Genomic DNA, 16,001 nt, shown 5'->3' with positions numbered 1-16,001 from the left:
ATCTGAGACCTCCTCAGTCTGGACGTCCTTGTCCATATCACTACCAGCATTTGGGTCATAACAACTTATCAAGTCTCTAGGAGGTTCCAAACTTTCCCTTGTCTTCCTGTCTTCTTCTGAGCCTTCCAACTCTTCCAACCTGCCCATTACCCAGTTTCAAAGTCACTTCCACATTATCAGGTATCTTTGTAGCAATGCCTCACTCCTGAGTACCAATTTTCTGTATTTACTGCTATAAGAAGTATCTGAGACTGGGTGATTTATAAAGAAATAAGGTTTAATTGGCTCAGGGTTCTTCCACACTCTATTCAGGAAGCATACTTCTGGCATCTGCTCAGATTCTGGGGAGGCCTCAGGAAATGTGCAATTATAGCAGAAGGCAAAGGCGGAGTGAGGCATCTTACATGGCAGGAGCAGGACCAAGAATGGGAAGGAGGTGCTACATACTTTTAAACAACTAGATCTCATGAGAGCTCTGTTCTGGTAATACCTAGATCTCATGAGGACTCTGTTACGAGAACAGCACCAGGGGGATGGTGCTAACCCATTCATGAGAAACTGCCCCCGTGATTCAAGCACCTCCCACAAGGCCCAACCATTAGCACTGGGGATTACATTTCAACATAAGATTGGGGTGGGGACACAGATTCAAATTGTATCATGTGGTATTTGTCTTTCTGCACCTGTTTTATTTCGCTTTGCATAATGTCCTCCAGGTTTATACTTGTTGTTACAAATGACAGAATTTCATTCTTATTTTGTGGCTGAATAGTATTTCATTGTGCATGTATACCACTTTAAAAAATTCTATTCATCTGTTTATAGATACTTAGATTGATTCAGTATCTTAGCTATTGTCAATATGTTGCTTGCAATAAACATGAGAGTGCAGATATCTCTTTGACATATTGATTTCATTTTCGTTGGATATATACCCAGTAGTGGGATTGCTCGATCATATAGTAGTTTCATTTTTTTATTTTTTGAGGAAACTCCATATTGTTTTCTATAATGGTTGTATTAATTTGCATTCCCACCAACAGTGTGCAAGACTTCTCTTTTCTTCACATCTTTGCCAATTTTGTTATCTTTTGTCTTTTCGATAATAGTCATTCTAACAGAAGTGAGATGATACCTCCTTGTGGTTTTGCACATGCTGTGAGATGTGTCTAATTTCCTTCTTTGCATGAGTATATCCATTTTTCCCAATACAATTTATTGAAGAGACTGTCCTTTCCCCACTGTTTTTAGTTTGTCAAAAATAAGTTGGCTGCAAATGAGTAGATTTATTTCTGGGCTATTTTGTTCCATTGGTATATATGTCTCTTTTTATGTTAGTATCATGGCTGCTGGGTTACTAGAAGTTTTCAGTGTATCTTGAAGTCAGGTAGTGTGATGCCTCTAGCTTTGGTCTTTTTGCTCAAGATTATTTTGGCTAATTGGGTCTTTTTTTGTTCCACACAAATTTTAGAATGTTTTTTCTCTTTATGTAAAGAATGCCATTGCTATTTTGATAAAGATTGCATTGAATATATTTGGGTAGTGTGGACGTTGTAACAATATTAGTTATTTCAGTCCATTTATCTCATAAATGTTTTATGATTTTCAGTGTAGATTTCTTTCATCTCCATGGTTAAATTTATTTCTAAGTATTTTGTTTCTTTTGTAGCTAGTATAAGTGGAATTGTTTTCTTGATTTCCCTTTCAAGTAGATTGCTGAAGTACCACTGACTTTTGTGTATTGATTTTGTATCCTGCATCTTTACTGAATTTGTTTATTAGTTCTAACAATTATTTGGAGGGTTTTTAATTTTTTTAAAAAAGTACATAAAATCATATCATGAAAATAAAGACAACTTCTTCCTTACCAGTTTGGATGGCTTTTATTTCTTTAGTTTGCCTAACTGCTCTTGTTAGGACTTCCAGTACTATGTTGAATAAAAGTGGTGAAAATAAGCATGTTTGTCTTGTTCCAGGTATTAAAAAAAAGGTTTAATTTTTCTCCATTGGATATTCTGTTAGCTATGGCCTTTAATTGGAATGGTACATTTCTTTTGTACCTAATTTATTCAGTTTTTTAATCATTAAAATATGTTAAATTTTGTCAAATGCTTTTCTGAATATATTGAAATGATATAATTTTGTCTTTCATTCTGCTAATGTAGTATACTACATTTATTGATTTGCATATGTTGAATCATCCTTGCATTTCTGGGATGAATCCCATGTGATCATGGTGAATGATCTTTTTAAGATACTATTTAATTTGGTTTACTAGTAGTTTGTTGAGCATTTTTGCATCTATGTTGCTCAAGGATATTGGCCTGTAGCTTTTTTTTTTTTTTTTTTTTTTTGAGACGGAGTCTCGCTCTGCCGCCCAGGCTGGAGTGCAGTGGCCGGATCTCAGCTCACTGCAAGCTCCGCCTCCCGGGTTCACGCCATTCTCCTGCCTCAGCCTCCCGAGTAGTTGGGACTACAGGCGCCCGCCACCGCGCCCGGCTAGTTTTTTGTATTTTTTAGTAGAGACGGGGTTTCACCGTGTTAGCCAGGATGGTCTCGATCTCCTGACCTCGTGATCCGCCCGTCTCGGCCTCCCAAAGTGCTGGGATTACAGGCTTGAGCCACCGCGCCCGGCCGCCTGTAGCTTTTTTTTTCCCCCCACATCCGATTTGGTATGCTAGTCTCATAAAATACATTTAGTAGTATTCCCTCCTCTCCAATTTTTTGGATGAGTTTGAGAAGGATTGGTAGTAGTTACTCTTTAAATGTTTGGTAGAATTTAGCAGTGAAGTCACCAGGTCCTGGGTTTTTCTTTGATAGGAGACATTTTATTACAAATTCATCACCTTTCTTGTTATTGATCTGTTTAGAATTTCCTTTTCTTTATAGTTAAATCTTGTGTATGTCAAGGAATTTATCCATTTCCTATATGTTACACAATTTGTTGGCATATAATTGTTCATAATAGTCTCTTATTGTCCTTTGTATTTGTGTGTTATCCGCTGTGATATTTTTGGTTTCATTTCTAATTTTATTTATTTTTGTTTTATTCTCTTTTTTCCTTAGTTTAGGTAAATGTTTTTCCTAATCTTTTCAAAATACTAACTCTTCATTAAAAAATTTTCCTATTATTTTCCTAGTTTCTATTTCATTTATTTCTTTTCTGATCTTTGTTATTTCCTTCTTTCTACTAAATTTGGGCTTAATTTGTTCCTATTTTTGTAGTTTCTTAAGGTGCAATGTTAGGTAGTTTATTTGAAATTTTTATTTTTTGATGTAGGCACTTAATGCTGAGAAACTTCCCTCTTAAAACTGCTTTTGTTATATCCCATAGCTTTTGATATTGTGTTTTCATTTCCATTTGTCTCGAGATATGTTTTAATGTTCCTTTTAATTTGACCCATTTGTTGTTTAGCAGTATGTTTTTAAATATCCGTTTTTTTGGGGTGAATTTCCTTTTCTTTTTTTTTTTTTTTGAGATGGAGTTTCACTCGTGTTGCCCAGGCTGGAGTGCAATGGCACGATCTCGGCTCACCGCAACCTCCGCCTCCCAGGTTGAAGCAATTCTCCTGCCTCAGCCTCCCAAGTAGCTGGGATTATAGGCGCGTGCCATCATGCCTGGCTAATTTTTGTATTTTTAGTAGAGATGGGGTTTTACCATGTTGGTCAGGCTGGTCTCGAACTCCTGACCTCGTGATTCGCCTGTGTTGGCTTCCCAAAGTGCTGGGATTACAGGCATGAGCCACCGCGCCCAGTCTTGGGTGAATTTTGTGAAGTTCCTCCTGTTATTGACTTCTAATTTTATACCAAGTGGTCAGAAAAATACTTGATGTGATTTCAACCTTTTTTTTTTTTTTTTTTTGAGACGGAGTCTTGCTCTGTCGCCCAAGCTGGAAAAAACTTGTTTTGTGGCCTAACACATGATTTATACTGGAGAGTGCTCCATGTGCCGTTGAGAGAATGTGTGTTCTGCATATGTCCTTTAGGTTCAGTTGGTCTAAATAGTAGTTTAAGTACTATGCTTTCTTATTGATTTCCTGTCTGGATGATCTGTTCATTGCTAAAAGCGGGGTATTGAAGTCTTTGAGTTTACAAATTATTTCTTGTGCTTGATCAATTCTGCTGTTTGAGCTCTTTATTATATTTTATATTTTGTTCATTGTATTTTTTTAGTTCCAAAATTTCTGTTTCTTAAAATATTATTTCAATCTCTGTTGAATTTTTCATTCTGGTCACTTATTGTTTTGTTAATTTCTTTGAATTATCTCTCTCTATTTTCCTAAAGTTTGCTAAGTTTCCTGAAAACAGTTATTATAAATGTTTTGTCAGGCAGTTCATACATCTACAACTCTTTAGGGCCAGTCACTGGCACTTTATTTTTTCTCTCTGGTGTTGTCTTTTTTTCCTAAATGTTCTTGGTCATTGTGGCTATGTGATAATGTCTGCACATGGTAAAACCCCGTCTCTACTAAAAATACAAAAATTAGCCAGGCATGATGGCACGCGCCTGTAATCGTAGCTACTCGGGAGGCTGAGGCAGAATTACTTGAACCTGGGAGGCAGAGGTACTTATTCCAGTAGGTACTTATTCCAGTCTTCATAGACTGGATTTGTCTAAGAATGCCTTCCAATAGTAAGCCTGTCCAGAGATTCTGGGCAGATCATCTGGTCTGGCTGCTATTCTTGGGACCACTGTGGCCATTGCAGTCCTAGGGAGCATCATAAGCTTGGACTACTATGGCTGGCACAATGCCAGACTGGAATCTTGTGGTTACTGAAGCTGATGTGGAGCTGGTGTGTGCCAGAAATCCTTAGTTACAGAGGCTGGTACATTGCTAAGGCATGTGTGAAACCTACAGCTGCTGAGGTCTACCTCCTGTATGCTACTGAGATTATTCAAGGCCCAAGGCCACTGTAGTAGGTCAGTGGTGATGCGGACTGCAGATTGAGTCTGTCTTGCAGGAGCTATGGTTTCCACTTGGTCCCTGGGCAGTCACTGAGGCTTGGTCTGTGGGCACTGACCTAGAGTCAGGGGCTGTGGGGGTCTGAGTGGTAGTGATTTTCACTGTGGTGGTCCCTGTGTTAGTGTCCATGGCAAATTCCTTTGCTTACTTCTCTCTGTTTCCCCCAAGCAGATGGTGGCTTTCACTGCACTGTGCTGCCTGGGGTTGGGGAAGAGGTGCTGCAGGTAACATAAAACTATCTTTCCTACTCTCCTCAGTGTGTCTTTTCGTATTATTATTATGCTATAACCATGTACTGTGATCTCTCACCACTTTTCCTTAGCACTTGAGAAGGTAATTTCATGCATGGATAGTTGTTCAAATTAATGTTTTTTTGTGGGGTGATGATTGCGTGGAGAGTCCTGTTCTGCCATGTTACTCTTCCCTTTCCCTGCAAGTTATGTTTCTTAAGGTGAGGTTATTTGTGAGCAGGAGAGAGATAAGAAAGAAATATCCTAATTTAGTAGGTGTGTGGTGGGCCATGTGTTTATCTTTAAGTAAAGAGTATTAATACTTTAAAAAAATTGCAAGAAATAGAATGCTTATTGCCAAATTTAGCTTTTAAAATTATTCCTGGATTAGTGAGCTCTTTTTAAAATAAAGTAATTTATTAGTGTAGTGATTATTCCACTGTTTTCTCTAATATTAAACAATAGCGTTATTTTAAGCAGAATATTTCAAATATATTTAAATTAAAGACAAGAACAATGCTTTATAAGGGAAGAATGTTTACTTTTAAAATGTTATTTTAGGTATCATTTGGTTGTAAGAAACAGAAATGTCCTTAATTGATGTTCTTAGATGAAAGGTGGCTAGGTAAAAAGATTTAGGAAGTCTTATGGAAACAGACTGTAAAAAGTATAGCTGGGGCTGATGGAGGATGGGAACAGGAAAACCCTAAGGAATAGTCTTTCTGCCTTTGGAGTAGGCTGGTCAGTCACTGCCTCTACTGAGGGTCTGATTTCATCCATCTATCTTTGTGGCTTCTCTGATTTCATTCTTTTAAATTTATATTTTATTTTAATACTAAAATCTTGTATATTTTAGTGTAGACCTATTTATCTAATTTATACATATATAAATATACATATATTTGGGGGACATATAGTAAAATTATTTTTAAAACTGTTGGGATGCACAATTAAATGAGATTGGAGACTAGTTGCTTAAAATGATTGTGAATATGGAGAAGACTCCTGGCATCTATAATACAGTATTATTTTCATGCCTGTTTTTTACAGCAAATTGGCTCTCCAAAATACTGTGGGACTTTACCAAATTCTTGATTACGTGTCACTGATGTCTACTCTGTTTTTTTTCCTTATTCTTAAAATTTATGTTTTCTAAGTAATTCATAATTCATAAAATCTGATTTAAATGAGTTCTCCATTATCCATTAATACTTGGAATCATGGAATCAAGAACTCAACATGCAGAATGGATGAATTGTTTGAAAATGAATTGTGTGACAGCATTAGCCAAAGTGAGAATTTCTCATATCTGTTTTTAAAGGTACTGGTAATTTCCCTCGCCTCCCCTTCCCTCCCCTCCCCTCCCCTCCCCTCCCCTCCCCTCCCCTTCCCTCCCCTCCCCTCCCCTCCCCTCCCCTTCCCTCCCCTTCCTTCTTTCCTTCTCTCTTTCCCTCTCTCTTTTCCCCTCCCTCCTCCCTCCCTCCTTCCCTCCCTCCCTCCCTCCCTCCCTCCCTCCCTCCCTCCCTCCCTTCCTTCCTTCCTTTCTTCCTTCCTTCATTCCTTCCTTCCTTCCTTCCTTCCTTCCTTCCTTCCTTCCTTGCCTCCCTCCCTCCCTCTCTCCCTCCTTCCCTCTCTCTCTCTTTTCCTTCTCTCCTCTCCTTTTCCTCCTCCTACTCCCCCTCCCCTTCCCCTTTCCTCTTTGCCCTTTCCTTTCCTTCTTTTCATCTTGTCTTGATCTTGCTCTGTTGCCCAGGCTGGAGTGCAGTAGTAGGATCATAGCTCACTGCAGCCTCAAACTCCTGGGGTCAGGCAATCCTCCTGCCTCAGTCTTTCCAGTAGCTAGGACTATAGACAAGTGCCACCACTCTTGGTTAATTAAAAAAAATTATTTTGTGGACATGGGTTCTTTCTCTGTTGCCCAGGCTGATTTTGAATGCCTGGCCTCAAGTGATCCTCCTCTCTTGGCCTCCCAAAATACTGGGATTGCAGTTGTGAGCACCATACTTGGCCAATTTTTTATTTTTATTTGACTTTCAACCTTAAAAATAAAACCAAGACCAATTTCCAGGCACTTGTTGTGGTTCTACTTGTTTTGTATTATTTTGATGAATTTTAACATCTTGTTTCTAGATTGCCTAAAAAAATTGAAAACTAATGATTTTATTCTTTCCTGCATTAGTGACTTTTGTGTATGTGTAGAGTACGTTGTTAATTGTTAAAATACTGTAAATAGCAATTTACAGGGCCAGGGATAAGAACTTGTACATTGGTAGACTAGGAGATAAATTCTAGATAGCAGAAATGAGGGATGAGAGAGATTATGAAAGAAAGAAAAAAGTCAATATAAGGGATATTATTGAGGTCATCCCATGAGCAAGTGGACTCAATCCTACCCAGAACATTTAAAGAGCATGAAGATGCTTCTCAGAATCATCTTCCTGAGGATCAACAAGAGGATTTTCCTGATGGGCTCTGTGTATTGATTGTGGGTTACCCTTGGGGGTTTGGGTTTTGGTGGTAACTATTTGGCCTTCAGGTTCCTGTAACTATTACATTTGGATCACCTGCTAAGTCATACTTTATCTGTATAGCCAAGAAATCCCTTGGTATTATGAACAGAGGCCTAACTTGACTCCCCCAATTTCCAGACTTGGGTTATGGCCCCATCTTATTTTCCATACTCAGGTGTATTCATTCTTAGAATTAAAGAGGGACTGAGTCTTGCTGAGGAAAGACCTAACCATCACATCAAATTATATGCTAGAGATCTTTCCCCTAGTCTTACCTAAAAGGATCAAGTGGCCATTTATCAGGATAATTGTACTCTGGGAAAAGGAAGTACAAAGACTTCTCTGGGAATATTGACACTGGCTCTGAACTACTGATAATCTCTAAAGGCCTACATAGTTACTATTTTCCACAAATCAGAGGAAAATAGACTTCTGGTTCACGTCTATCTTACAAGGGCCTAGTGACTTCACGAATCTATTCTGTGGTTATTTTCTCAGTTCCTGAACTTATAGTTGGAATAGTATACTCAGCAAAAGCAGATGTCCTGTTTTAGCTCTTTTTTTCCATGTAGTCATGGTCACTGAGTTAGAAAAGACTAAGTGATAACTTTTGGAGCTCCTTCTCTTTTCCAAAACAATAAACCAAAGCAAAACTTCATCCTCAGGGGGGAGTCACAGATATTGGTGCCACCATTCAATATTTTCTTATCATATCCCCATTAACTCATTATGCAGATGATAGAAAATTTCAGGAAATCACAATGAAGATTACAAGTTATTTGAGAAAACACAAATTTTTATTAAAATGAAAATCTAAACAAATGGAAAGACATGTCAGATTTTTTCTTCTTTTACAAATTGTTTATCCATGTATTTTTGCTCTTCATTATTGGTGAGTTCATAAATCAGTCATATACTTCATAATCTTTTAAGGTAACTCTTCCTTTTATACGTTTTGAATTCTGTCCCACATGAATATATTACAAATTTAAAAAGAACAAGATTTTAATACAAATAAATATAAATTAAATAGCAAAGTCAGTATGTTGAAGAGGTATCTGCATTCCCATGTTTATTGCAGCATTATTGATAATAGCTGACATATGGAATCAATCTAAGTGTCAACAATGAATGAAGAAATTATTGTGTGTATATCTATATATACACACACACACAATGTATATATGAATGTATATATGCACACACACAATGGAACAATACTCAGCCATAAAAAGAATGAAATCCTGTCACTTGCAGCAACATGGATGGAACTGGAGGACATCATGTTAAATGAAATAAGCCAGACAAAGACAAATATCTCATATTCTCATCCATATACGGGAATGAAAAAAAAAAGTTGATATAGAAATAGTGAATAAAACATTTTATATTCTTGAATAGAAAGATTATATATCATAAAAATATTAATCCCTCATCAAATTAATGTATAAATAAAATTCAATTCCAATTAGAATTCCAACAGAGATTTATTTGGGTTTAAACAAAATAATCTGGAAATTTACATAGAAACATGAAAGCCATGCAAGAGTCAACCAAATATGAAAAAAAAAAGAATAGTAAGGAAGACTTAACTTACCAGAAATCAAAACATGTCACAGTCACTATTATCCTAGAAAGAGACACATTTATCATTAAAATAGAATAATTAATACAGAAATAGATTCCAGAAATTTTATATATGACAAAGTTGGTAGATCAATTCTGTAAGAAATCATATTTAGTTATTCAGTAATATATCGTACTATCTCAACTGATTAACAATTGCAATAAAATAAAAATAGACTTATGTTTTAGTCCATAAATTCCAGATAGAATAATTAAGTAATTGCAGCATCAAAACAATTAGAAATTTTCAAGGAAATCTAGAAGAACATTTACAATTTAGGGGAAAGATGACCTTATCACCAAGGCTGGTAATCCTTCTGCCATGAAAAATAGCTGTGTATTTTTAACTTTATACAAATAAAAATCCTTTATGTAGCAAAAACACCATAAACACATTAATAAGTGAACATATGATTTAGAAAAAAATAAGCAGATGACAAAGGATTTCTATAATAAATACATTTAAAAAGCTGTTATGCTTTTTAAATGTCCCCTAAACACCCCAATAAAAAAAGACAAAGATATTAGGAGAGCAAATTCAATGGACTACAAATGTGTTTTCAAAAGACATAGTCTAGAACAAAATACAGAAGTTTTGAAATAAAGTCAGGAAAAAATATAACAGATACTATAAAAGGATTGTAGTTTTAACAATAAATCAGTATTATTCAGGGAAAATTATTTTCAAAGGAACAAACAGTTACTTTTATGTTGTTTAAAAACATATTTCACTAGCTGGGCGCGGTGGCTCACGCCTGTAATCCCAGCACTTTGGGAGGCTGAGGCGGGCGGATCGCGAGGTCAGAAGATTGAGACCATCCTGGCTAACACGGTGAAACCCCGTCTCTACTAAAAATACAAAAAAGTTAGCTAGGCATGGTGGCAGGTGCCTGTAGTCCCAGCTTCTCGGGAGGCTGAGTCAGGAGAAGGGCATGAACCCGGAAGGTGGAGCTTGCAGTGAGCCGAGATGGCACCACTGCACTCCAGCCTGGGCAACAGAGCAAGACTCTGTCTCAAAAAAAAAAAAAAAAAATATATATATATATATACACACACACACACACACACACACACACATATATTCCATTCCATCAATAAGATATGTTATGATTCAACAACATAGCTTCAAACTACTTAAAACAGGACCAATAGAATTAAAGGTGAAGTTGACAATTACAAATCCACTGACCAAGCAGAAAAATGTAGAGAAACAGAATACTTCAATAACATAATTAACTAGATTGATCTAATTTACATACACATTCAATAGACAACATACTTTTTTCCCAAAACACACATGGAATATTTTAAAAAGACCATCATTTAGACCATAAAGGATAATAGCATACATCCTGCAGGCCATACTTACTGACTACAGTTCAAGAAAATTCGAAATTATAAATAATTGTCTAAAGAATATTGAGGAAAGCAAAATTAAATTATCTATTTGAAAATTAAAAAAAATTTCCCCTAAACAACTGACGTTAAAATGTCAGAACATATCACTATTAGAAATAAATGATGGGAGTGCTAACATACCAAAACTGCAAAGAAAGCACTATTCAGAGGAAAGTTTGTATCTTTAAGTGGTATTTATTAGAGCACAAAGACGACTGAAAATAATTAAGTTTTTAACTTAAGAGACTAGAAAGAAAGTAATAAGATAAACCCAGTCCAGAGTTCTTTCCACTACAGTTCACTAATGCTTCTTATTAATGGAAGTTTGGAATATCATTCCTTTGTTTTTGTTCACACCTATTATTTAATTCTAATATTTGGATATTTGCTTTTCTGTCATATGGAGGAAGTGCTGCCTATGAATTTTACATATCCACAAAATATAAGAATTAAAGAAAAGACATTAACATCTAATGCTGTTGTGTCCTTTGCCTAAGGAAAAGTCATTGAGGAGTAGAAGACTCTAGAATGGAAACATTCTTTTTTTTTTTCTTTTTTTCTTTTTTGAGACAGTCTTACTCTGTCACTCTGGCTGGAGTGGGGTGGTGCGATCTTGGCTCACTGCAATGCAACCTCTGTCTCGGGGGTTCAAGCCTTTCTCAGGCCTCAGCCTCCGAGTTGTTGGGATTACAGGAGCATGCCACTGCACTTGGCTAATTTTTGTATTTTTAGTAGAGACGGGGTTTTGCCGTGTTGGCAAGGCTGGTCTCGAACTCCTGTCCTAAAGTGATCCTTGGCCTCCCAAAGTGCTGGGATTACCAGCGTGAACCACCATGCCCAGCTTAGAAGGGAAACATTATTAGGGTCTTTAGGGTCCCAGGAAGCAGTTTGAAAGCTGTCCAAGAATAAAGGAAAGAGCATTGCTGTTTTGAATATTAATGTAGAGAGCTGTTTTTGTAATAATGAGCAGGAACCATCTGTGCATATTATGTTACAATTAGGAAAATGTTTATATTTACAATATGAATTTTTACTGTATTTCTTTAATAATTACTATTTTTCCTCAAGAGGGCTGTATGTAAATTTCCCTCTTGATTTTACACTTGTGAAGATTGAAGAGCTGTTATTTGAACTTCATTCTAGAGATTCCTTATTCCTCATGGTGCTCTGTAAGTTCACTTTTGAAAATAAATCAATATAGCATCCTATAAAATATGACACACAAGGCCGAGCTTGGTGGCTCACTCCCGTAATCCCAGCAGTTTGGGAGGTCGACGCGGCCGGATCACCTGAGGTTAGGAGTTCCAGACCAGCCTGACCAGCATGGTGAAACCCCGTCTCTACTAAAAATACACAAATTAGCCAGGCGTAGTGGTGGGTGCCTGTAATCCCAGCTGCTTGGGAGGCTGAGGCAGGAGAATCTATTGAACCCGGGAGGCGGAGGTTGCAGTGAGCTGAGATTGCGACTGCACGCCAGCCTGGGTGACAGAGTGAGACAGAAAATAAAAACAAACAAACAAAAAACAAAAACAGACACCTAGGAAGCTGTTTTTCTTTTTTGAATCTTTCATCAGTCATTTTAAGTGAATGGACTCAATGCTGGGATTGTTACTTTTACCTGGACATCTGAGTCCTAGTTCATGCCTGTCTCGGCCCTTAATTCCTTTTTACCAAACCCGGCCCCTCCCTAACACAAGTTACATTATACTTCACTGTGAAAGGTTCCCATGAGCCTACATTTCTTTTCTTTTCCTTGCTAAAATTCTTCTTCTTCCCTGCAATGCACACCTTATCTTCTCAGAACAGAAGACCTCAGTGGACTATTAGGAAGGTCTCACATCTCCTTGGGCCCAATCATCATCCTTTAAAATACTTATTTAATTTTTTTTCCCTTGGTGATTTACTGGTTGACTTTGATTTCAGGGCTCTTGTAACCATAAATTACTTACTTGGGATGAGTGATTAGAGGATCCTAACTGCTGGAATATTCTCTGTTTGGGAAATAAGTTATTTTTACATACACTCATAGATGTGCATGTGGCAGAGGAATTATATCTGTAATGGGATAAAATTTGTATGTTGAATCAATAGCTTCCTCTGACCTATAGGCTAAAATCCAGGCTTCTTGGTCTGGCAATAAAGGCTTGTCATAAATTGACCCCATGTATCTTTCTAATCTATTTTCTTTGTTTTGACTTCATAAACTTCACTATAGAAATTATTTTCTGAACATTCATTAAATATTCTAGATCTGGACCTTTACTTAATGTTACCTCTACCTAAAATGCTCTCTTGCTTTCATACTGTCTATTTAACTCCCTTCTAACAGCCATACAACTTTTCCATTCTCTTCCGTGAACATTCTCAGGCACCTTTCTACTTTCCACTCAGAGAACTTGAAATTTTCTTTACCACTCACTGCTGTCCAATTATATGATAACTCTTGAGTCGTTGCATATTAGTGCTTGATTTTTCTATGTTTTGATGTTAAGAGATGTGTGCTCTGAACACAAGACAGTGTTTTTCTAGGTAACATAATATAGTGCTTCCTGCATTGTTGGCTCCTGTTTACTATCAATTGATTGGCAATTCATTGGTATGTAAATGACATTGCAGAAGATCTTGTATTCTTCAAGATTTTAATGGTATTTTCATACTAGAGATCTAAGCTGATGTTGATGGCTTCAGAACCAAGTGTGAAATTATGTAGAAACTGAAGCCACACTGCAAAAATACAGATAGACCACGTGGTGGCAGCAAAGGTACATCATTATTTTTGCAGGTTTGCATTATGCTTGTCTAACCAGAGATTATAATTATCCTGTTAGTGAATCAAAAAGTATTGTAAATGTCTAATAAATAAACTTAGTGGAATGTTATAGAATGAGAATTTCTTAATATAAACAAATGCAAAAAGATCTTTGGATTTTTAATGGTCTTTATGTACAAAAGTAGCTCTTGCATCTTAAATTCTAGAACTTCTCCATATTGTTTCTCAATCATGTTTCTCTTCCTCACTGTCTTTTCCCTCTCTACTATAAACATTTCATGAACGTTAGGATGATGTTTTGTGACATTTGGATTTTGGGACTGCGGTCATTGATGGCTCACAGGATATTGCGCTGTGTAGAATGTGGACCTATACAAATTCCAGCTGGTGATAGTACACGTTGTTCTTTTGCAGGCAGGCCTCTTCTTAGGCATGATTCCTAAGTTTAATTTCCATGTGTAAAGTCATACTTAAAGTATGTAAACTGAAACAGATGTTAGTACTCTGAGAAGGCATTTGGTGCATGAAGAAACAGTTCCCTAGCTTCTTTTTCCACTCCCACTATTTTGAAAGCCCCTTTCAATAGAAAAAGGCCTCTGGAGAATCATCTAGTGTCTTTGACCCCATTAGTATGTAGCAATTCTTTCCTGGGAAACTGTTGTTTGAAGTAAATGTTAGATAGTACTTGAAACTCTTTTCTTAATAACAATATGATTTTCTTTCTTATAAATGCCAAGTTTTGTTTAACTGTTCTTTAATTAGAAAGCTGTTCACCCTCATCATGTTTTTTAAAAAAAATCAAACAAGATCTTATTGATATTATCATTTGAGTAATAACTCAGAACTTCTATTTTCCCAAAGACTTGCAGTAATCGTCACATGTTGACTCAACACCTACATAACTTCTCACTGCTATAGTTCCAAATATTAAAATGCTATATTGATATGTGAAATACTTTGAAAGTCTACCGACATCTGAATTATGCTGGTGATAGTCCATAGATTTCCAACCATGTGATAATTTGTGCTTCCAATAATTTTCCAAAAAAAGTAGGTGGAGTTATTAGAATGAACACCTAACTATTTTCTTTTCTTCCTTGGTCTACCCTTCCCTTTCTCTTTTAAAAGATATTTGTTGAGATTCTATCTCAGGTACTGTCCTAGAATAAAAAAAAAGATTGAAATAGGTCCTAGTCTTAAGGAACATTCATTGTAACTTAGGCTTAAAGCACATAGACATCAAATCCTAATTTATTATTATACTGGCAAAGAAAAAAATCTCTGTCAGCACAGAAGAGCCAATCTATACTTCTGAGAAAATAAAGAAGACTTTACAGAGAAGGTGATATTGGAGTTAGGTGTCAGTATTATTAATATCGTTTAAAGATGGAAGATAATTTCTCTAGGCAGTAAATGGGAAGATACTGTCCAGGTAGCAGAATGAAATGAGCACTAGTATGATGGGTTTGGGAAACATAAAAAAACACTGATACGGGTTTCTTAGAGACACATGGAGGGAGTAATTCAGTGATGAGAACAGAAAGAAAGGGTGAGTCCAGATTGAGTCATGCTTAAAGAGTTGGAAATATAAATGCAAAATTTTCTTTAATTAAAAGTTAATTATAATTTTAAAGTACTTTGACATATTACTTCAAGACGATAATATGTGACCATTTGTTTGTGCTGTAAAAATTTAGTTATTCTGAATGTTAGTGAGTTGCCTTCTAATTGCATTCATAAAATACATCAATTCACTAAAAATTTAGGCAATTGCATGTATATTCACATAATTTTTGTTTTGTTATCTGAAAATAAACAAGCCTTGAATTTGTCTTTATATCAAATCACTCAAGTCCATATATCTAACTTCTAGATAAAAAAACAGAGCTTTATTGAAAAATGTGGCAGATATATGATTATAATGCTGTGTTAGTGTTTATTTGATAATTATTTGGTCTTTTTTTTTTTTTTTTTTTTTTTTTTTTAAGAGAGAGGGTGTCACTCTGTTATTCAGGCTAGTGTGAAGTGGTGTGATCATAGCTCATTGCAGCCTTGAACTCCTGGGCTCAAGCAATCCTCCTACCTCCAACTTCCCAGAAGCTAGGACTGCAGGTATGTACCACCATGCCTGGCTAATTTTTTTTTTCATTTTTTTGTAGAGATGGAGTCTCGGTCTGTTGTCCAGGCTGGTCTTGAACTCCTGGCCTTGAGCAATGCTCCCAACTTGGCCTCTGAAAGCTCTGGGATTACATGGCATAATTTGTCTTTTGTTAATGGCCAAGTTTGATGACTAAATGGTATCTCTAATATATATTAAATATGATGGAAATAATTTAATTAGACAATATATTCCTCTCAAAGTAAAACAAATTTCAAAGTGTATATGTAGAAAGTTATGTTAAAAAATAAATTCTGTTATTTTATCTAGCTTTTAATATCACTGATGGAAATGATTCAGTAGCTCTCTCTTTTCATAACTTATCCTATAAAAATAACTTAAATT

At 36.2% G+C, this 16,001-nt stretch overlaps 1 pseudogene; it reads left to right on the top strand.

Annotated features, from left to right (window-relative positions):
• Positions 1–16,001, top strand: part of LOC105468238 (keratin, type I cytoskeletal 18 pseudogene) — a 157,749-nt pseudogene that overhangs the window by 25,474 nt on the left and 116,274 nt on the right.

Source organism: Macaca nemestrina, chromosome 11 (genome assembly GCF_043159975.1).
Source record: "Macaca nemestrina isolate mMacNem1 chromosome 11, mMacNem.hap1, whole genome shotgun sequence".
Lineage (NCBI taxonomy): Eukaryota > Metazoa > Chordata > Mammalia > Primates > Cercopithecidae > Macaca > Macaca nemestrina.
The sequence above is the reverse complement of the archived record's forward strand: the minus strand, read 5'-3'. Positions and strand labels throughout refer to the sequence as shown.